At 39.5% G+C, this 22,224-nt stretch overlaps 1 long non-coding RNA gene across 2 annotated transcripts in view; it reads right to left on the bottom strand.

Annotated features, from left to right (window-relative positions):
- The window catches only part of LOC123978381, a 59,539-nt gene that overhangs the window by 26,734 nt on the left and 10,581 nt on the right, over nt 1-22,224 (bottom strand). The window lies entirely within an intron of this gene.

The raw sequence follows: 22,224 nt of genomic DNA, 5'->3' as shown, positions 1-22,224 counted from the left end.
CTGATTGAACCGACTAGAAGGGCACTTGAGGGGTACTTGGACTGACTAGGCTATATATGCATTGTGATTGAAGCAAGGGGCACCAGGGTAAACTAATGGGGCACTTGGAAGTGACCTGAGCGGCGCACACAAAAACTATAAAGGGGCAGTTGGGTCAAAAACTTGGATCACATTGGACAGCACTTGCACTATCTAAAAGGGCACTTTTAGCACTTAAGGTGACTAGATAGGCATTATGCTCAACTAAAGGGGGACTGAGGGCCACCTGGGTACCCCTTAAGGGTTGGTTACTGGGCTGAAAAACTAGAAGAGGCACATAGGAGATTATTGGCTAACAACACAGGCATATGGACTGACTAGAGAATAACTTTCGATCACCAAGATCTGCATTTGGACGGACTAGTTTGGCATTTGGCACTACAGGTGGCACAATGACCCCAAGCATCCTTCCACGGTTGTGGCAAAGCGTCTTACGAACAAAATCCAGGTACTGGAGTGGCCATCACAAAGCCCTGAACCCAGTCCAATTGGCAAAGGCAACGAGGCATACGAAGTTGACTCCGTTACACCAGTTCTGTTATGAAGAATGGACCAAAATGCCGGCAACTACCCGAAACGTTTGACCCAAGGTAAACTATTTAAAAGGATGGCTACCAAATAGGCCTACTAACTCTGTGTTATGTGAGCTTCTAAACCACTGGTAATGTGATGAAAGAAATAAAAGCTGCTATTAATCATTCTCTCTTATTATTAAAATAAAGTAGTGTATGGTCTGAGACGGGGAATGTTTACTATGTCAACAAATGTGGAAAAAGTTAAAATGTATTTGGCTATGGTATATGAAAACATCCCACTTCAACAGTATAGGGGCACTTGGACTGAATAAGAAATACTTTGGTCAACTAGAGGGGTACTTAAAGCACAGGGCAACATCACTCAGACTTAGTGATGACATTAAGTTTTAACGGGCACTGACGGACCTTGGTTAAGTAAAAAGTTCAGCACTCAGAGCGAAGCACGCCACTGGCTCATCTGCACATTTGCACCATGTTGAGTCTCTGAGGGGAAGACCTCCATCTTGGGGTGGAAACTTGGAAAGGAAGGCATAAATAGGGCAGTCAGGAAAGTAGGTGAGAAAAAGTGCTTTTCTCCTCAGACTCTTTTGAATGCTTGCATTTTTTTTGTTTTTTTTTACAACCCTAAACTCTGGAGCTGCTGAGAATTAGCTAACTTCACCGGCCTGACTCGCTCACTGCTATTTTCTCTTCAAATATTTTCCCCCTGAATCACTGCCACAAACATAAAGCCTAATAGCTGAGCACACGAGTGAGACGCACTAATCATCTATAAGCTGTAAACATCACATCTACACCATGGAAACACCTCATCATCGGCATTCGGCTGCTCAGATGAGTTCACCTCTACTCAAGTGTGACTCATCTGTAGCTACCAGTTACACGGCAATGATCCCATAAAGACAGTTTAGATTATCAGAGAGGGAAAGTCAGAAATACCAGTTGGCCTCAGCATCACATCTGCATTAGTTTTGCTTCACTGATCGGGTACAGTTCATCTAAAAAGGGTTGAAAGGTGGAACAAAAGATCCAGGGAGTAAAAACAGCATAATTGTTGCTGAGCTGCAACAATTAGTCTATAGAACCTGCAAACCAATGAACCTGCAAATATTTTGATGATCATTCGAGTCATAAATATGTGAATTTGTATCATATTTGATTGTAAGTTAAATATTTCCTACCTTTGGATTGTTGATTTGGCTAAAACAAGCAATTTAAAAGACATTTTGGGATGTTGTTACGGCAGTTTTCCCACTGCTTTTTGATGATTCATCTATAGATTATTTTTATCAATAAAAAAAGTTATCATAGTTGCAGCCATACTTTAATAGTGTGAGAAGGCCATAGAGGACGATAGTCGATGAAGAAGTTTGTTAAATCAAGACTAAACAAGAACTTTTAAATATTTTCCTCAATTCTAGAGTCAGACAACACAGAGCAGCGACTCTATCTGAAACTAAGTTCTGGTGTTTTTAATCAGAAACCTCCTGCGGTCTGATTGGAAAGGGATGAGGACGGCGGAACAGCCTTGTTCCCCGCGATGGTTGAGCTTATCTGCAGCTTTGAAGTTCCTCCCTGGACCTTGCAAAATAATATGGACCAAGATCCGATCTTTGATGGTAGCAAAATTCAAAGCACATCTGAGCATGATGAAATGTTTTGGGACAACTGCCAACGACTGAAGGTCAATAGGAATAAACTGTAAACTGCACGCACGTTCCCCTGATACATGATCAGTATAAATCAAAAGGTTACTGGTATCCTCTGTCTAACATCAGTAGTCCCATAAAGCCTGTTGTTTCCGTTGCAAAGGGTCTTTGCTTTGTTGCTTGAATGCTCCGTATTTGTATAGCGTCTTTCTAGTCTTTTCGACCACTCAAAGCACTTTTACACTACATTCACCATACATCTGAGCCTAAGTGCTCAAACAGAAACTATCATTCACACACATTCATACACTGGCGGAACAGCCACCAGGGGCAATTCGGGGTTCAGTATCTTGCCCAAGGACACTTCGACATGCAGCCTGGAGGAGGCGGGGATTGAACCGCCGACCTTCCAATTAACGGGCAACCCGCTCTACCTCCTGAGCCGCCCGTTTTTCCACCATCTGCCATCTGCAGAAACTCAGAAAGCTTCAGCTCAGTTTGTGGAGGGACAGCAGCGCCCTCTCCCCGGCTTCGTGTACATTAAGTATATCTGATTATTTTTTAAATGATTAATTATTCGTCTCTGACAAAATGCCAGGGTCCAGCATCTCTCTCAGTCACTAGCGCTGTCTCAGGCATCTCACGGCACTGGCTACTACTGGCAGCCCTCATGCCTCCTCGCAGCATGCCTAAGGCACGTTCATGCAGATGAGCATGGATCATGGGCATTTTTCATTTGGTGTTTTTCAGAGTCAGTAGAGAGTTTTTATAACTGTGACCTTAATTGTCTGCCGTCTGTACGCCGTTAGTGTCTTAACGACGATTCCACAGGTGCATGTTTACTGATACTGTAAAGTTATTTGGATGTTTACAGAATAATCTTTGAAAAAAAAAGAAAAAGTGTCCTGACAAACGGGTGTTTCTTTTTTTTGCTGAGTTTATATATTTATAAATCGTTTTGCTTTGACGGCTGTAATTTACCTATCAGAGCTTTGGGATTATGAATGTATTGTGGACAAGCTTGATGCAGCCGGACAGACTGTTGCGAGTAGACTCAGGTTGTAACTAACTATTGACAATTATCAGATTACTTTCTCCACCATTAGTTTCCTCTATAAAATTTCTGAAAATTGAGAGAAAAGGTCCTAAAGCCTGAGGCAACTCCTTCTTTTGTCTGATCAACAGGCCAGAACCCAAACAAATTCAGTGATTTATCACAAAAGACTAAGAAAAGCAGCAAATCCTCACATTTAGGGTTAGGGACCGAAACGACTAATCAATTATCAAAACAGTTGTCACCTTAATTTTCTCCGTTGATCCATTTTGCTTATTGATTAACCATCAGCTCTAGAGTAGACACACATATCAGGCCATTTCATCCATAGCCGTCCAATAGTCATTGATCAAGATATTGATTTGTGCAGCTTTGAGATCCGGGTAAAAGACTCAAAAGTCCTGCATTTGAAATTTTACTTTGTAAAGTGGCCCATTTCAGAATAATGTACATTATAATTATTGATTCATTAATGTGTTCACTTTAATTTTGCAGTTGGTGGATGGTATTTTAATTCCTTTATATACAGCTGACTATAACAAATTTATATATATATATATCTCATAATGTATTACTTGATATACATTTTGAATCTGAATCTACAAACTAACTAACTATCAGATGTATTGCAGTACCAAGGACAATATTTCCCTCTGAGATGCAGTGGAGTAAAAGTATGGGAGTAGCATAAAATGAAAATAAACCAAGTACAAGTACCTCCAAATTGTACGTAAGTACAGTACTGGAGTGCTACTTTCCTGCAGCTCAGCGTCTGCAGGTCTGAGCTCGCGTGCCTCTTCTTCACATTTGGTGAAAATAATCAGTGTTTGGAGTGACGCCTCGTTTGTCAGTGAGCCCCTCTCTGATTGATGAAGCTGTTTTCAGCTGCACAGAAGGAGCCCAAATTATCTCGAACACATGGAGAAGAATTTTTACACAATCAGTCCAGATCCGTTTAATGACACCTCACTGCGTTCAGAGGAGGGAAGCAGCTTTCAGCGCAGACCAGACGCAGTGTTTATGTGTCGCTGTAAAGAGCAATAAAAACTCATCCTCCAGCTCGTTTCTGAGGCTCTTAGCAGAAGTATAAATTCAGAGAGGTTGGCTGGCCAGAGATGACCTCATGGAAAGTCTGGCAACAGCGTTGGTTTGCTCACCGGCTGCCACTGTGCACACACACACAACCAGTTTCACTCCAGTGAACAACTACAATATTTATGAAAGGAGTTCGTCTCAGGGGGGATCAGCGCTGACAAACACAATCCAGAGTCCGAGAAATGTGGCCCTTCATTAATATCATGATATTTCAGGGTATTTCTGCGATAATGGATTCTTGATGACATGACAAAACACTGGAAACGTTTCTGGTTCGGGGCTCACGGTAGCTGCTGAGCTCTCCTCGTACTCAACCGGGTGCTTCTGTTTGAGGTGGTGTAATAAGTTTGTTAAAATAGCATGTGTGAGTACGGAAGGCGAAAATTGAGACAGCGTGTGCCTATTCTGATGCTTACATATTGCACATCATCACGTTAAGTCGTCATAATCTACTAGCGCAGGATCTGGCAGTGCGAGCCCGGAGCTGTATTGACAGAGACGCCAAATTCTAGCGAATTCAAATCAGCTTTATTGGCCTGAATGTATAACAGTACTGCCAAAGCTACATATAAATGACATAGGAAAAATTTATTTCATACATTTCATTCAATAAGTAATAAAATAAATAAATAAAAATTCCGTAAAAATAAATATTAAAAATAAAAGTATATAAAACAGTAAGTGTGTGTTAGAAAATGAAAATAATCTATCTATCTAAAACAACATATTACTAAGATTACAGGTATGTTAGATTGTTCTCTGCATGGCATAATGAAATTTTACATTCTCTACTTGTTTTGATAGCTGCTTTATATAAATCGGCCATCGGCTTTATCAACCACTCGCATCAATATGAAAATACAGTCTGCGTCAGGCTCTATTGAAAAAACCCAGATGTAAACGTTTTATTAGACAGTTTATAGCCCTTTAATAGAATTTATTTGGCATGAGAGACAAATACGTCACTGCTCTCTTCTGCAGAAATATCCATGTTGTGTTCTTTGCTTATCTGGTGCCGCCTCGGTTATCTTCACTTTAAATGCAGACCACTTTGGCAGAATATTGGAGACTAAACTAAAACATAATTAGTGTCATGTCTGTCTGAGTAAGTAACAGGATGGTAAAGAAGCACTCAGAAGAAATGTTACTGCTATTAGCAACAATACCAGGACAGCAGTACTCTGCCTTTAAATAGATTTTATTATTCTTAAACATTATTTATGGGTGTCTTTCTAAATTGCCTTGTGTTTCTTTTATATATCTTTTGCTGCGGCGGTTGATGAATAAGAGCAATTTTGATCCTTATCTATCAAATAATTAAAAATATCAACTAAGATTCCCACCTGGTTTGTTTTCCAGGTCTTCATGCAGATCAGTTTTCCCTGGATGGCGACTTGTGTTTCCACATCTATGTTTCTTTCCTCTTCTTTCCGTCTTTCCTCTAGCTGACCCTGTGATTTAGAGTTATTCACAGAGGGTTTCTTGCAGATCAGCAGGGTTTCTGTTATCTAACGAGACTAAACACCGTGTGTGGCTGTGATGTTCATAACACACCAGAACACAAAACTGCTGGATGGAAACTTTACTGTTCTCAGATCTTTTTCATGTAAGTGAATAAAACTTTAATTGCCCTCCTGGTGGACAAACTATATGGATGGCACGTTTTTCTAAATTACTTCAAACTGTGGGTTTCTTGACCTCTTCTGTCACAGCTGTTCTTCTATTATCTGGTTTTATATTGGTGTATGTGTCAGCACAGAGCCTTACAGAGATACATCCTTGAAATGACTGCTTGAAACTCACGCCAAATTTCGTCAAGATGTGGACGGGGCAAGATCTCTCCCAGGGTTCTGAAGAGACTCAACACTTTTATAAGACTTCATTTATATCTCAATTATGTGCAGCCTGCAGCTCTCAGACAGATGCTGACTCTGCGTTTAAAGGGAGATGTCGTCAGTGTCACTGGAATATCATGAAAACTCATCAAAAAAGAAAAACAACGTTTCCATAAACTGAAATATAGCCGCGGTCATTGTTTCCCTGGAAATGTCTTATGAGACACAACATCAGCTCCGTCTAATTCCCCGTGGTGCCGGCGAGCAAGGCACTCAACCCCCAACTGTAAACCTGTGAGAGTAATACTGCTGACGGTGAATCATTTTCAGGTGTACCAGGTTCAAATCTGACTCCTCAGTCTCTGAAGTTTATTGTTTCTGTATTTTCTTTACAGCAAATTGTTGATTGGAGTTTTGCTTTGCTGGCATCAGAAACCTGTGCTTCAGTGTAATAAATCTGAGTCCATGATTTACTGCTTTAAGCCTCGATTGTAGTCTTCATCAGGTTCCTCATAAAACACACAAGATAATTTTAATCAGATGGGTTTGAAGAAGTCAGTATTTCCCCTAGTATTGAGTTGTAGCTGGTAAAGGCTGTAATTTTTTGTGCGCTCACACAGTGCGTCCTGCTTTATATCTGCATATAAAACATGTAAAACTATAACCATTAGATTTGGGAAAAGTCAGTGATAGGGCTGACCCCGAATGGTCGAAGATTTGATGCTTCGATGGGCGGAAATCCAGAATTGTAACCCTAACCCTCAAGGTGCGCATGTGCAGGCGTAGCGTGCATGTGTGAGTGTGTAGTGGCAGAAGAGGAACTTGCCGTAGAGACGGAGCCTTAAACTTAACAGTTGTTGTGCAGAATGTCTGCAACTCGAGGGACGTTCGGATCATTTATCACCATCGATGAACCACACAAAGAATATTACATTGTTTTTAAGTAGTTCTTGAAATAGACCCGCGAGGAACCGCGACGTGCCTGCAGCTGTCGGCCGCACGGCATGCACGCAAAGCTCTACACAAGACCGGAGAATGACAGGCGAGAAAGAGAAAGGGGTCAACAATAAGACATTTACAGTGTAAGTTACAGTGACTAATGAACAGAGACTACAGCTCTGCAGCTTTTAAAGTGGAGCTACCGTGTGTTACCGTGTGAAATGAGGTTTATTGGATGAACTGAAAATGTGCAATATGCATCAAAACAAAAGCAGACAGGTGCATAAATTTGGGCACCCTTGTCATTTTGTTGATTTGAATACCTGTAATTACACAGCGCTGATTAATTGGAACACACAATTGGTTTGGTGAGCACATTAAGCCTTGAACTTCATAGACAGTTGCCTCCAATCATGAGAAAAGGTATTTAAGGTTGCAGGTTGTTGTTCTCTTCGACTCTCCTCTGAAGAGTGGCAACATGGGGGCCTCAAAAAAACTCTCAAATGGCCGGAAAACAAAGATTGTTCAACATTATGGTTTAGGGGAAGGCTACAAAAAACTATGGCAGAGATTTAAGCTGTCATTGTCCACTGTGAGGAACATAATGAGGAAATGGAAGACCACAGGCACAGTTCTTGTTAAGGCCAGAAGTGGCAGGCCAAGTAAAATATTGGAGAGGCAAAGGACGGTGAGAAAATGTCAAAATCAGCCCACAGACCACCTCCAAGACGTACAACATCATCTTGCTGCAGATGGTGTCACTGTGCATCGTTCAACATTCAGCACTTTGCACCAGGAGAAGCTGTACGGGAGAGTGATGCGGAAGAAGCCTTTTCTGCACACACGCCACAAACAGAGTCGCTTGAGGTCTGAAAACGCACATTTTGACAAGCCAGCTTCATTTTGGAAGAAGGTCCTGTGGACTGATGAAACAGACAGACAGATGGAGTTATTTGGTCATAACGAGGGGCGTTATGCATGGCGGCACAAGAAGACAGCGTTCCAAGACAAACACTTGCTTCCCTCAGTAAAGTTTGGTGGAGGTTCCATCATGCTGTGGGGCTGTGTGGCCAGTGCCGGTACTGGGAGTCTTGTTTAAAGTTCGCATGGATTCCACTCAATATCAGCAGATACTTGAGAATAATGTAGAGGAATCAGTCACAAAGTTGAAATTACGCCGGGGCTGGATATTTCAACAACAACCCAAAACACTGCTCAAAATCTACTCTGGCGTTTATGCAGGGGAACAAATGGCCATCCCAGTCCCCAGATTTGAAGTGGGCGGTCCATGCTCGGCAACCATCAAACCTAACCGAACTGGAGATGTTTTGCAAAGAAGAATGGTCCAAAATACCTTCATCCAGAATCCAGACACTCATTACAGGCTACAGGAAGCGTCTAGAGGTCGTTATTTCTGCTAAAGGAGGCTCAACTTAATATTGATGTGATATTTCTAATTTGGTTTTGATGCATATTGCACATTTTCCGTTCATCCAATGAACCTAATTTCATTACTGAAATATTACTGTATCTTTAAGTTATTTGATAGCTCAAAATTAAATTACTGATCTTGCATACGACTGTATGATCTGACTTATTATACATATGATTGTTCACGTTTGTTTTTTGTGTTTTAATTCACAGCTTTTGACATTTGTAGAACATAAAAAATAGGTAACATGAGAAACCATAGAATTATTATATTCGTACAGTGAAATCCAAAAGAAACGGTCACCACTGTCCTTTCTTTTCCAAACAACCAGTTTTTCAGACTCGTCTGAAAACTGAAATATAATGTAACTATCAGGATGTGCGATACGTGTTCAGGACAGAGACGTAAACCAGTTTAGCCTGAGCTTGTCCCCGATGTTCTCAACCCTGCAGGTAGTAATGACATGCGGCTAATTAACGTTACTTCCTATAAATGTAATGTTATCTAACATTACATAGCAGCCAAAAAATGTACTGTTAGCTTTTCTGCTCAGCTTCCAGACCGCAGTCTGAAGCCCAGGAGAGATGTTTGCGAACACTAACCGCCTTCACTTTCCAGCTGTTTGGAAACAGACAGACTTTTTTTAAACAGACACTGCGACCTACAGCTGATAATCTTTCCTGCTGCTTGTGCTCTGTGGATAGTTTTGCTCCCAGAGTTTTTGCTCTCCTTTTCTGTTTGATCCCTTTAAATGAAGATACAAAAGTAACTCCACAAGGAAGTCTCTGTGTGGAAAGTACGCGGACCTAGATTTAAGATTTTCAGACTATTTTAAAAGTCAACAATCCACTTTGACTCTCATCACATAAACATCAATTTATTAACTTCTAAAAAGTTAAAAAATGACAAAGAATGAAGTGATTTTAAAAAATTAAGTGAACATTCCTATTTGCTAATTCTGTCTTTAAATTATGAATTAATAAAATAAATTGATATTACCAGGTGAATCAGAGCTGTGAGTCGGACTTACTTTTACATGTTTTGGTGACCCACTGTTTTCATCCCATGAAAGTACCATTTAAAAGCCTTAAGGGGGGAAACAATTCATTGATTAGCTGTATTGTTTAATTAAGCAAAATTGTTAAACATTATTCTCTTTTCAAAATACTTAACTCAATTATTTGCTCAACCCCTCAGCCTGTTTTCTTTTCTTTTCCATTTAACTCTTAACCCTGATTGTACAATGCACTGTAAGTTTTATTATATTTTAATGTTTATTTTTTCAATTTCCCTATGTTCTTTTAAACTTTTTCTTATATTTCCCTGTTGCTTTTATGTTTTATGTAAAGCACTTTGAATTACCTTGTTGTTGAAATGTGCTTGGTACCAGCATCTCAAATTTAACAATTTCCTACTTTCCTGTGCTTTTATATAATTGTAACCCAGATATCTTTGAGTTTGGATCATGAGTCAGTCGGACGTCACACCTGGCTCTCAGAAGTTATCTGCATTTTCCAATAATTTGATATATTTATTGACTAAATGATTAACTGATAAAAGTTTCATCATTTAAAGCAGAATAATAATTTATACTTGGCAAATTGAAGTGTATTTATTTATTGATTTTACTTTGAGTTTATTGTTGGACAATTAAAAGGCAAATATAATTAATCAATAGACCGATAAAATGGAATACTATTATACTACTAAGTTATACTGTGTCAACATTAAAGCTTCATTGTCGCCTTTCAGGTCATCCTGCGCTTTGATCACAGCACGCACAGTAAATAGGGATGAGATGCAAACACAACCTCATCATTTGGCGACGAACTCTGCATCTGTAACGAGGTGTGGACAATTTGACGCGCTGCAGATACAAACTAACAGGCAAACGTCTGAAAGTATCTGCTTCACGCTTTGTCACCCAGTTGTTCACAAAAATTGCTGGTATGTCAAAAACTGGCCTGAAAAAAATACAGTAAGATCCAAAATATATAAAACTTGAACTAACGTCAGTAAAAATGTGATTTTATGACCATTTTAGTTTGCAATCTTTCCAATATTATGATGAGTTGGAGCTCTTCAGTTAAGATTATACAAAATCTTCCACACACACGTATCGTATCCTGTGCTATTTATTTGGGAGTTTTGGCTGCTGAAAGCTTTTCTCTGCTCAGTTTAATAAAACCTCCTGAGGCCCGACCCAAAGAAAACGTCTCCTGACGACTGATCATTGTTAATGAATTTTATTTAAATGAGCCGAATCAGCGGCTGCAGCTCGTCCAAAGACAAGTCAGATGATCTCACGAGGAAATTTAAAAGTTCGGATTTGTTTTTAAGCAGAAACTATGAACACCTCCCGAACTGATAACAAGGCATCATTTACTGTCGCACAGCTTTGGTTCTCTCTGGCCGAGACGTTTTTAAATGACGATGAAGCAGTATTTTTGTCTGATTTGGCTGCAAAGATGCTGGTGGAGATGAATTTGTGTGATAGTCGTCACGGTGAACAAATCATGTAAACACATTAATAATTTTAGAGACACCATAAATATAATTAAATTGTTATCATGGCTGCACTCTGGCTTTTATTTATAGACAGTTTCCCATACTTTCACAGATCACTAGTCAAGCAAACATCATGACACACAGAGCGGAGGAGAGTACTTATGTACTATTTTAAGACACTTGTACATGAAATATCTCCATTTTATGCTGCTTTATACTTCACTCTATCTAAGAATTGAGGTTACTTGGCAGTTAAGATTTAAAACATTAGATCAGTTTATAAAATGTGATGCTTTGTTATGGATTAACCTATTCAACAGTATCTCACAAAGTGAGTACACCCCTCACATTTTTGTAAATATTTGATTATATCCTTTCATGCGACAACACTGAAGAAATGACTCTTTGCTCCAACGTAAAGTAGTGAGTGTGCAGCTTGTATAACAGTGTAAATTTGCTGTCCCCTCAAAATAACACATCACACAGCCATTAATGTCTAAACCGCTGGAAACAAAAGTGAGTACACCGCTAAGTGGAAAATGTCATATGTCAAAATGTCTTTGTGAGATACTGTATATAAAATAGTAAATAAATGATAAGTGATATAAAGTAGCTCAATATCCACAAGCTTACATGTTACAGAATAAGTCTGGTGATATTGTACCGAGTTGTTGTTTGCATGATCCTGTTACAATCTACCTAAAATAAAATTAAATATATAATTGCTCATTCAAGGCTTCTGTCTTTCGGGTCATCACGTCGTACACTTGTGAAGACGCCACTACGTTATGTGGTAAAAGATCGTGACAATGCGTGGTCTATAGGAATGTCAGAGAGAGATTGATTAAAGGTCATCTTGGTTGATTAACTTTGCAGAAGTGTTTTCCGGCTGTTAAGTTGAAGATGACTGGTTTGATTTTCAACAACATCCCTAATTGTTTAGCTGATCACTGTCTGAAAGATGCATGGGTTAGGGCTTCACGATATCGGGGGGAAAAAACTGACATTGCAATGTTTTTTATTTTCCGCGATTTATATTGCGATATGACAAAAAACACAGGACTTTTCACCAGATGACTTCAATTGCTCTAGTTGAAAAGAATTAAGCGCGCTAAAATTGTTGGGGTGATTTTGTAGAATAGAAAAATAATTAATCTGAAAAATGAAGATTTTTTTGAGTGCAAACTATCCTTTCTTGACCTTTAATGCAGTAAACATATTTTAAACAAAGTTGCTTTTCTTTTTGTAACCAAATCCACTGTTTCAGTTATTTTCTCCGTTTCCTGACTTGTATTCAAGTTGTTGTCAACAACTAACGGGGGCGGGGCCTGCTTTGTTTGTTTGATAATCTGATCAAGAACAATATTGTGATTGACTGACTGACCAGACAGACTTTTCTGGTAGATTAGTCATGAAAGAGTTTTCCTTTTGTATCAAGCAGCAGTTCACTTGACATCGTACGTCCTGCAATCAGACTGTTGTGCGTGGGCAGATTGCAGTGATGATTCTGAAACGATAAATTGTGCGGCCCTGGTCTCTGTAATCCTTAAACTGAACCATGTTGGTAAATCTGGAAAGAATCTTTGTTGAGTGTCTTCTGTTAAGACACAACAAAAAGGGCTCATTGTAAAAATAGCTGCAAATATGTGAAGAACACTTGACTTTTCGATCTTTTAAAAATAAAAAACAGATAAACCGCACTGGAAAGTATGAACTGGAAATTTAATATAGCCATTAAATTAAGATATTCACCTCATTATTTTCCTTCAGGATCGACAGTATCAGTCAAAGTTCCTGAAAGTAATACGTGTAATATATTAAATCAGAGTTTTAAAGTAATTTTTGTTGCCATTGGACTGTTGAGAGGACTGGAAGCTAAACCAGGTGTGAAGCAGCCCAAACTAATATGTTTCTGAGTACGTGCCCGTGGAAATGTGGCATCAGAGCGAACAGCAGGGATCTGACTGTGTTGGTGAGTTTGTCCTCAGTCTGAGAGGAAGAAGATGGTCTTCATTAATCTCTGGCTTTGTCACAGACACACACTACTCATTTTCAAATCAAGACGCAGTCAGTCACGTTTTTTAAACTTCTCCCGGTCAGATCACTTCATGGGTTGCGCAGCTACAAATACGGAGAGAAAATGTTCGGTTTGTCCGTATTTGTTAATGTGTGTGTTGGATAAAGAAACTTGAGGTATTTCTGATTCAGTAAAAATATGAAATCCTTATTGCTGCTGAATTAAATCAGCTTTGACTCTCTCGTTTATCTATCAGATAATGTCTGTGTATTTAGATAAGCGACAAATTGTCTGAGAGGGAGGGATCTTTCCCAAATTACTAAAGCTGAATCTTGTTTTTTTAATTCCAACTCACACTGTATGAGTAAATTATCTGCGATGTAAAGCCGAAGGTCACAATGTACATGCTCACACTGTGTGGTCTGATGGAGGGAGTGCTTAAACTGTCCGTGTATAAAACAGCCCATCCTGGCTATTGACAATTGTCAATAAAGATGGCAGAAGTTTGTTTGCTATAATAATGCGTCCTGTGTGCTGAAACTTCTAAAAAGAAAAGGAGGCGGCAATCAGGTCGGCTGAGTCAGTGAACTCCTTTAAGTCCCATCTTAAAACATACTTTCATCGAAGAACCTTTCCTGATTGTTCTTCATTTTAATTTTCCTTTAATGTTTCTCGTTTTTCCTCTCTTTTTTTTTTGAGACAGAGAGATAACTGGAAGGAAGCTAGCTACGTTTTACCATACAGATTGTTAACTTGATAGCTAGTGTTGTGTCGCATGGCTCTTTCAGACGCCGTTCACCACTTCACACAGGCGCTGTAAGAAAACAAGGCATTGATCGTGGGGAATCGACTCGTGGCTCAACAGCCTGACAGCAGCCGGCCAACTTTTCTGACTGTCCAACATCTGTTTGTTAGCAGTTGATCAATCCTCGCTTCTTCCCATCCACTGCATGGCAAACGGCACCCTAAGAAACTGAAAATCTGGCCAACTCTACAATGGGTTATGATAACAGGTCGAGCACAGTGTATCCCAGCTGACAATGTTCCTTAAAAACTTTAACACAGTTGAGTTTTAAACCAAACATATAAAATGCAGACATTACAAAACAATTCCTTCTCCTCATTTTACCCTGATGAAGTAGGAGGAATTGTTTTTTCTGTTCTTGGTGTTCTTTCATTACGACACTGCCTGCATCATTTGGTCTCTCCAAAGAAAACCCAGCACCTTCCTCATTCGATATCTCTAAAATTCAATAATTAAAGTCCACAGTGAGATTCTGCCGACCAAGAGAACAAAACAGGGACATAAAATAATGTTTAGTCTAAAACTGACTCCATTCAGACTCTAATGAAATCATAAAGAAACACATGCCTCAGTTATTGAACATCTTCTCCCTGTTACAGACCAAGATGTCACTCCTCATTCCAGATTTTGAATTTGTCTGTCCAACAAACAGGATTTTCCATCCCCAGGAGTCAACTGAAGGAATCAAAGATCCTGTAATGACTGCCACATGCGACGCTCCTCTCTTTGAAGAAAATGTTCTTTTCCTGAAGAATCCAGAGAGAGAGACTAAAGTGTCTCTGCATTGACAAACGTGAAGTGGTGCACAGGTATACGGCAGGGCAGGGGGGATTTATCATACACAGCCAGACATCATCGCTCTCCATCCTGCAGAGGCAGGTAGTCGTGTTTATAGCCTTTCATGTAATCTGTGGTATTAACTGCGCAGGAGACTTTTGTTCCCCGACTTTAGCCTTTAAGGCAAAGTACCCTCGTAAAACAGTATAGATATAACACTACCAGCTAATTACGCACACACAACAGGTTATATAAATAAAGCAAATACATACACATAGGCAAATTATTAAACTTAGTCAAAAACACAAAACTGTCTGGAAAAGATGACCCTGGTTAAAGTTACAGGGAAAAGCTGATCAGCGGCAGAGAAAGTGTTCGGATTCTATTATTTAGCACCTCACTGCTAAAAGTAGCAATACTGCTATATATAAATACTCCATGACAAGTAAAAGTCCTGCACTGGAAATGGAAAGTATTATTAACAAAGTACACTTAAAGTATCAAAAGTAAAAGTACTCAAAAATCTGAAAATGGGTGTTAAACTATTATATTTTATTATTGGATTTAGAGCTTCAACAATTTTTAGCGGAAATGTTTTTTGTTTTTCTGGTTCCAGCTTCTGAAATGTGAGGATTTGATGCTTTTCTTAAATCATACATGATTTGTGAACTGAATATTGTGCGTTTTTAAACGGTTTGTCAGACAAAACGCGACATTTGAAGACGTTACCTTACGTGAGGACATTTATTGTGGGCGCTGGGGTACATCATGTAACTATTTTACTGTGTTGTATAGTTTAATGGGCCACAACATGTTTTTATGTAAACTTAATCTTAAAACAAGTAAATAAAGCGTTCTTAAGTCATATTATCCGAAGTATGAAAGTCATCAATGAAACCCAGTAGGGACGATGGGGCCTTGGTGTTTCCCACAGGATTTTGAGAGACTATGGTGGTTTAAGTACGCTGCTCTCTTTGCTTGGAATCAGCTGCAAAACGTCCGAATCTTCAGAAGCCGGTTTCACTGGTTGCTTTTAAAGTACTTTTAAATAACTTGGAGGCTGGAAGTTCTGGCTGTAGATGTTATGACTGTTTACATGTTTGATCCTTGTTGATTTGTGATGAATTGTGGTCAATATTTAAAAATTTTTGATAGTTTATGACCTTGAAACTTCCTATTTATTCCCATTATAAATAAGTTATATGTTTTATGTTTATGTAATATGTTTTTATGTGTGCAACCTTGTTAATTGTGCTGGTGCTTTTCTTAGCCAGGACACTCAGCCAGGTTTTTTCTGGTTAAATAAAGGTATAATAATATTAAAAAATCATCTGGACCCCTACAAGGGGCAGCAAATGGATGGATGGATGAACCACTAGCGTAATATTAATAAATTAATTGACACACTGACCTTCTTAGGTGCAGTGCTGTTTGTTACAGCAGCACAATTCACTTTTAGTTTATAGGCGTGTAACATCTCCTGACACCAGACTACAGAAAAACTGTTTATATAACAATAATAATCTTTATTTGTAGAGTGTACTTTACCATTACAGCAGCCAAGATAAATTATTTAAGACTTTTGTCAATTAAATTTAAGACTTTTTAAGAGCACTTGCAGCAACCTGAACATCTGTTTGTTTTCAAAATGTAAATATGAAGAGACATATTGTCATTTCCAGAGCAGAGCTATGCACATATTACAGGTCTACACCGCAATCAAGGACATTAGTACGAGTATTTTGTACACATTTGAGTACAGGAACATTTGACATTATGACATGTTCATGCTGGCTTCTTAACAAAAATAACAAGCAGTAGCAGAAACCTCATCCAGGTTTCGGGGTATTCAAGGTAAAAGGCTGGCTTCTCTTCCTGCAGTTGTGTTTATGAGTTTTAGTTTACAGCTCACATAGGATTATATAGCCGCTGTAATAAATGTTGATATTAAACAAACAGGGAGCATTTAACGGCTGTGCATTTTGTCCATTATCATTTACGGCCCCCTGTCATAATCTGAGGGAAGGCTGACAGACGGCTCACATTTCTGCGTGACCACAACCCCGAGACCGTAAATGGTTGTGACAAACTGCAGGTAAACACTACTGGTTTTATTCCACAATAAATGGCAGTTAAAGTGATTACATTCACGTTTTCGTCTTCTTTCCATACAGAGAAACTGGCTCCCCTTTGGAAAGTTTACGTGGATGTGTTGTTGAATAATAACCACCCACTAAACATAAAGGCCCATATATTTTACAACAGAAAGTTATTTACAGTGTTATTAAAATTAGGAGGAATGATTCTGGTTTGTTTTAACATCTGTGGACGGAATATTGACCAAAAATCTCAAAAACTATTAAATGGATAGACATGAACTTTGGTACAGATATTCATGTTCTTCAGAGGATGATTTGGGAGTTTTGAACATGAGCAGAAAACCTGCAGAAACACAGGAACTACTTAAGTCCAGGAGTTTATAAAACTGAATTAAAATGAATTAATTTATCATTGAGTTGAAAAGGTGCCCCAACAGATAATTTTGAATGGAGCAAATTAAATTTCTTTACGTTTATTATGTCACTAACAACTAGTTAGGTTGACTTATTTTGTCACAATATAACAGGTTGTAGAGTGAAAATGAGTTTAACCAAAGTCCTTATAGGCAAGTCATGCCACTCAGCAGCCATCTTGGCAGATTGGCTCAAATATGTTTCCCGCCTCAGCTGTTAAAAGCAGATAATGGGCGTTCTAGATGGAGGGGTGCGACAACCGCCATCTTTGGCGTTACAGGCTTTCCCTGTAGAGTTGTATTGAGGATTCTTAAAGTGGCATGTCTCTTCTATGAAACGCATCTTGTTAAACTTCCTTCTGGTACGTGGAAGACAATATACATTAATATAGAAGCAATTTTAAAAATGGTAAACAGAAATAAACTATAATCAATGGAGCAGTGCTGAGGATGAATTAGAGTTTAAGAATCTGATAGCTTGCTGATGCAGCAGCAGAAACTTCTGTATGGGGTGAACAGGCTGTGGCTGGGTGGGTACTGTCCTTTAGTATCCTTTGGGCTCTGCGCAGGCACCTCACCAAGCTCGGGAGATGGGTACCAATGATTTCTGAACAGTTTTAATCACCCGCTGCAGAGCCCTCTGGTCCTGGGCCATGCACAAGGTGAAAAAAGTTCATCTGGAGCCCTGATGAATGAAAAAATAAAAATAATAATAAAAAAAAAAAGATGGCAATCCATCCCATTGAGCCTTGAGCAGCAATAATGGAGTCAGAATAAAATACAGAGAGATAAAAATAAACTACCTTATCATTCCTGTGCAATACTATCGTAATGGTTTATATTGAATAAACAAAGATTTTGACAACTATTACTTTATATGGTGAATTTTATAAGAGATGCTGAGAGAAAACAGGGTCAGAGGTCAACTAATAACTTGTCAGTAGCCTGTTATCCTGCTGCTGACTGTAAATGGAGTGAAGAATAACCAAGACACATGTTGACCATGCCTAACAGAGAGAGCAATTTCCCTTCTGATTAATGAGCAGTGGAAAACACCCTGCTGAGTCCAAAGATCATTAGTGAATCACCCCTCCAATAAAAAAAAAACAAAAAAACAAATCACACTGAGGACACTTGGTTCACAGCTCTCCCTCTCTTGACTTCACGGCCACTGGCAGCTGGTTCCTGGAAAACTTGGATATCACAAAGAGAGACCAGCACCAGTCTGATCTGACAGGGAGATTAATCTTCTCGCATGAAGTTTTGGAAACGTGATCAGAGAACTCTCCCGTGTGTTTACTGACAAATCACGAAAACATCTGAACACTTACATATCAATATCATACAAAGCAAGCTGCCTTACACGTTCGTTTCTTTTTCTGTTGTTTTAAAGCTCTAGTTAGCAATTATTTAGAACTGCACCAACGAGCTGACAGACACACAGTCCTGACATATGATCGGCACGTGAAGTTATTATGATCAACATGTTGCTTGCTTTCACGTCCCACAGACAAATTATCGTTATTTGTGTTCACCTGTCGAATTTAAGTTTAATATTCACTCTACTTTTAGCTCTGGTTTGGTCTCCACCAACAACTGAGAAACACACCTACCTCTTTAGCTGCCTGGGGAGAATTTAATTGAGAACTGACAATGGATTGAATCTAGCTGCAAATGCTCGACACTGCCTAGGTGAATTCAAATATGTGTCTACATAAATAAAACAAACTGTCTCTTGCATGATGTTTTAATTAAAAATTCAGTCAGTAGGCTACCGTGTGTCCTCTACATAGCAGCACTACGGCTGCACAGTTTACCGGAGTCCGTTAGACCTCAGTTCAGTGCTGTGTGGCCGACGACAGTATCCATCAACCGCCTCACATTGCACAATTTACCGGGCCAGGCAAGGAAAACAGATTGTATTGTTGTTACCATTCAACAAGTTACACAAAAACTTTGTATGCTGAAGTGAAATATTATGGCTTCTCATGTTGGGTGAACATGAGAAGCCATGTGCACATTTCCAGCTGAGGACTGCGGCTGACTTTGCCTTCAACTCAACACCAATCATGACTTCAGTTAAATGCTAAAGTTGCTGTTACTGTTACCTTGTCTGTGGTCCGCTGGCAGAACACCGGCTGCTTTCTGATCAGGCGCTGTCGTGATGTTGCTGAGGCGACAAAAGTTTCGTTTTACGGTGGACTGACGGTAGCGTGGATTAAACGAAGCATCGATGCAAAGAATTTGTGTCGAAGCATTTTATGAATCGATTTTATCGATTTAGTCGATGAATCGTTTCAGCCCTACTATATTTAAAGTCAGGACAGATTGATTAAGTTATAAACACTATTTATTTTTTCTATCAAACATCACTACTCCATTTATCACCCCAGTGTGCCAATTAGCCACAGAGTTCTGGCGGCCTTGGCAGATTCAGATCATGCCAAAGCAAAATGATATTAAGGCTTTCTTGCTGCATATATGCAACCACAAGTGCATATTAGGGGTGTGGAAAATAATAGATTTTCAGATGCATCGCGATGCGGACTTGGATGATTATGAATCGATTCACAAATGTCAATCATCGATTATCTAAAGGTTAATTGATAACGTAATGTTGACGGAACGAAAAAGGAACTAATTTTGACGGAACTCGGACATGAAGCTCCTGACCGTCTGTGCGGTCAACGGAGACGTGTGGTTGTTCCTGTTCGGCCGCAACTAAACTTTACACATGATAGATAAAAATCAATGCGCAACGAACATTGATTTTAACCCGCACACTGGTGCAGCACGTTAGCGCGCAGCTAGCGTCCTCTGCGGACGGAGAAGGGGAAAAAATGAGCGCTACGTTTCAGTCTGGCTGTAACACAGTTTAGGTCACAGCGTGTCCGTTAATAAAAGTCTGTCTGTTGTTTTCCAAACTGCTTGATAAGTTAAGGCAGCTAGCACTTAGCTAGGAAGTTAGCTAACATCTCCTCTTTAGACTGCAGTCTGGAAGCTGAGCGGGACGCTTTTTAACGGCTAGTTCAATTTCATTTGTTGTCATTCATCCACATATCGAGTCCACAATGAACCCAATGCCGTTTCTCAAGGCCCATGGTGCTCAATACAAGATTACAACAATCAACTTACAAGACAAGAAACAAACATGTAACTAACACACTACATGAGACAAAAAAAGGAACAGATATATTAAGGTGGCGTGAAAGTGATTTGAAAAGTGTATAGTTCAACCCCCATCTGACTCTATACTAATAACAGCAGCATCAGAAATGAAAATAGCAGCAGCAGAGGTCAGTAATAATGCTGTAATAATGCTTTGCTATATTAGCTACATTTATATGAAGAACATTAAATATCTGCATTTCATTACGGACTACCAAGTAGTCACATAGTGAGAAAAATACATCTTTATCCTATTTGTTTTACAATGGCATTGTAGCACTCATAATTGTAATGAGGTGCCTAGACATTCTCACCCTTGAGGTGATGTATCATGATGCATCGTGGAATCGAATCTAATCGTTGACCGGATAATCGAATCGTGAGATCAGTGAAGATGCACACCCCTATTGCATATACTGTACGTGTTGGAGAAAATATGGTGAAAGTGGTTAATCCTCACTACAACGTGCCTTCGAGTGTAGTTTAATCAGTCTTCTTATTGACAACGCCAGAATTTAAGTGCCTTAACTTGTTGAATGTTAACATTTCTCTAAATTAAAATATATATTTCTCTGCATTTACACCCCTAATAGGGCTGTGCAATTAATCCGGCGATTATGAAATCAAATGATCAAGATAAAACGATTTGCTTGTGTTATAAATTGATGATAGATCTATTTCAGCACGGCTATCAAATTTTTTGCATCGACGGTTCATTTAATCCACTTAAATATATTGCACAGTGTTTCGCACGTAGGGCTGCAATATGTTGGGACTCAACAGTGCGGCATGATCGCATTTTTCATCAATGAAGTAATTTGGTGCCATTAGCAGAGTCAGAGTGTCTGTATCTGTTACCTCACTGCACAGCGAGCCGCTAACAGCAGCTTTATGGTCTGAGCAAGCTAGCTGCTGCGTGCTAGTCAACAACATTGCCAAGCTATATCATTACCTTCAGGGCATGTCAAGTCAATTTACATAAAGCAGCAACGCACACGCACGCACGCCGCTGTGGAGCAGAATGGCTGTCCACAACTAACCACTGCGCTGTAGTAACGTTATAACTAAATTTCAACAGAAAGCAACGTGAAAAACAGCTGCAGGCTTCCGACACACTACGCTGCTTAGTTAGTGAGATTCAAATGAGGCTTACTGTCCACAGTTTCCCTGGACTGTCCCCCTCAGGATCACGTTAGTCCAACATCGCCGAGCGTGCTAGTCACATTAGCCACGCAATATGCTAATGCCAAGTTAGCTAACTTTTAAAATAAACAGTAACAACATAAAACACGGCAACACTTCACAGCTTCCAAGTTTGAAGTCAGGTCAAGTACAGCCCGTGGATCGCCATGTACGTGTTACAACCGTTACAGAGTTCGTTACGGTTGTAGAACTTTTGAAGTATTCATTTATTAATTTAACACGCCCTGAAGTGTACAGTACGAACACTGCGGTTGTTGCGGTGCTTCCCATTCTCTGCGTTAAGCTTGAACAATAGCGCGGTATTTTAATTTTGCAGTTATCGCGACAGCCCTATTCGCACAGACATTTATTACTGTCGAACATCGCGCTTACGCTGTGTGAACACGATGTGATTTTGATGCCGCTGTTTGCAAAGTGGAGGAAGAGAGAGAAAATAGTGAGGGACAAAGAAGAAAGCGTCCAAAATATGAGATTATTTCAAGCTAAAACAACAACAACAACTCTGTAAAGTCGCAGTCCGTCCACTAGCATTTAGTATTTAACTGAAATCATAATTGATTGTTGAGTTGAAGGCTAGCCAAAGTAAGCCGAAGTCCTCAGCTGAAAATGTCCACAAGTGCGTTTGTTTCTCCTGGTTGGGCCGTGAGTTTGGGTT

This window comes from Micropterus dolomieu, linkage group LG10 (assembly GCF_021292245.1).
Source record: "Micropterus dolomieu isolate WLL.071019.BEF.003 ecotype Adirondacks linkage group LG10, ASM2129224v1, whole genome shotgun sequence".
In the NCBI taxonomy this organism is placed as follows: Eukaryota; Metazoa; Chordata; class Actinopteri; order Centrarchiformes; family Centrarchidae; genus Micropterus; species Micropterus dolomieu.
Note: the sequence above shows the minus strand (reverse complement) of the source record. Positions and strands in the feature narration are given on the sequence as shown.